The sequence below is a fragment of the Neomonachus schauinslandi genome, chromosome 1 (assembly GCF_002201575.2).
Source record: "Neomonachus schauinslandi chromosome 1, ASM220157v2, whole genome shotgun sequence".
NCBI lineage: Eukaryota > Metazoa > Chordata > Mammalia > Carnivora > Phocidae > Neomonachus > Neomonachus schauinslandi.
In genome coordinates this window covers 163,912,449-163,914,713 of record NC_058403.1, presented here as the reverse complement: position 1 = coordinate 163,914,713, position 2,265 = coordinate 163,912,449, and positions in this window count along the sequence as shown.

Sequence of the window (2,265 nt, the reverse complement as noted above, 5' to 3'; positions counted from 1 at the left end):
CCAGCACAGAGCCCAACACAGGGCTCAATTGCACGACCCTGTTATATGAGCTGAGCCAAAATCAAGAGTTGGATGTTTAACTGACTGAGCTACCCAGGTGCCCCATCTTTTAACTATTTTTAAGTGTACAATTTAGTGGCATTAAGTACATTCACAATGTTGTGTAACCACCACCACTTCCATTTCCAGAACTTTTTTATCACCCCAAACTGAAACTCTGTACCAATTAAACAATAACTCCTTAATTTTCCGATGTCCCCTGGCCCTTGGTAACTTTTATTCTACTTCCTGTCTCTATGAACTGGCCTATTCTAGGTACCTTATCTAAATGGAATTATACAATATTTGTTTTTTTTTTTTAAGATTTTTTTATTTATTCATTCGAGACACAGAGATATACACAGAGAGAGAACATGAGCAGGGGGAGAAGCAGAGGGAGGGGGAGAAGCAGGCTCCCCGCTGAGCAGGGAGCCCGATGCGGGACTCGATCCCAGGACTCTGGAATCATGACCTGAGCCAAAGGCAGACGTTTAACCATCTGAGCCACCCAGGCGCCCCAATATTTGTCTTTTTGTGTCTGGCTTATTTTACTTAGCATATATTTTTTTAAGATTTTATTTATTTATTTGACAGAGAGAAACACAGTGAGAGAGGGAACACAAGCAAGGGGAGAGGAAGAAGCAGGCTTCCCGCAGAGCAGGGAGCCCGATGCGGGACTCAATCTCAGGAGCCTGGGATCATGACCTGAGCCAAAGGCAGACGCTTAACAACTGAGCCACCCAGGCGCCCTAACTTAGCATATTTTTTTAAAGATTTATTTATTTGAGGGGAGGTGCAGAGGGAGAGGGAGAGAGAATCAAGCAGACTCCACACTGAGCAAGGAGCCTCACTCGGGGCTCAATCTCACAATGCTGAGATCACTACCTGAGCCAAAACCAAGAGTTGGACGCTTAACTGACTGCACCACCTGGGCACCCCTTAACATAATGTTTTTAAAGTTTATCCATGCTGGGGCGCCTGGGTGGCTTAGTTGGTTAAGCGAGTGCCTTCGGCTCAGGTCATGATCCTGGAGTCCCCGGATCAAGTCCCGTATCGGGCTCCCTGCTCAGCAGGGAGTCTGCTTCTCCCTCTGACCCTCCCCACTCTCATGCTCTCTCTATCTCATTCTCTCTCTCAAATAAATAAATAAAATCTTTAAAAAAAAAAAGTTTATCCATGCTGTAGAGTGTATCAAAATTTCATCCCTTTGTAAGGCTAATATTCCATTTATGTATATATCACATTTTGTTTATCCACTTTTATGGGTTTTTTGTTTGTGTGTTTGTTTGTTTCTCGTAATCTGTATGCCCAACGTGGGGCTCAAGTTAATGACCCCAAGGTCAAGATCAAGAATCACATGCTCTACTGACTGAGCCAGCCAGGTGCCCCTTATCCACTTGTCTGTTGATTGACATTTGTGTTGTTTCCACCTTTTGTCTATTGGAAATAATTTGCTATGAACAATTGCTATGTACGGTGTACAAATATCCTGCTTTCAATTCTTTTGGGTATATACCTAGAAGTGGAATCCTGGATCATATGGTAACTCTATGTTTAACTTTTTGAGTAACCACCAAGCTGTTTTCCACAGCAGCTGCACCATTTTACATTCCAACAAGCAATGAACAAGGGTTCTAATCTCTTCACATCCTTTCCAATACTTTGTATTTTCAGTTCTTTGTAATTTTATAACAGTCATTCTATTTGGTTTGAAATGGTATCTCACTGTGATTTTAATTTGCATTTCTCTAATGATTAGGGAAATGTAAAAGGTCTTTTCATGTACTGGGGCACCTGGGTGGCTCAGTTGGTTAAGCATCTGCCTTTGGCTCAGGTCATGATCCCAGAGTCTTGGGATCGAGTCCTGTATGGGGCTCCCTGCTCAGCAGGGAGTCTGCTTCTCCCTCTCCCTCTGTCCCTCCCCTCCCACCCCATTCATGCTCTCTCTCTCTCTTGCTCTCTCTGTTTCTCAAATGTATAAATAAAATCTTTGAAAAAAATCTTTTCATGTGCTTATTGACCATTCATGTATCTTCTTTAGAGAAATGTCTATTCACATCCTTTTCTCATTTTTAGATTGGGTTGTTTATTATTGAGTTGTAAGAGTTCTTCATATTTTCAGAATATTAATTTTCTTTTTTAAAAGTCAGATTTATTGAGGTATAATTTACATAGAGTAAAATTCACTCTCTTCAGTATTAACAAACATGCAGTTTCGCAACCTCT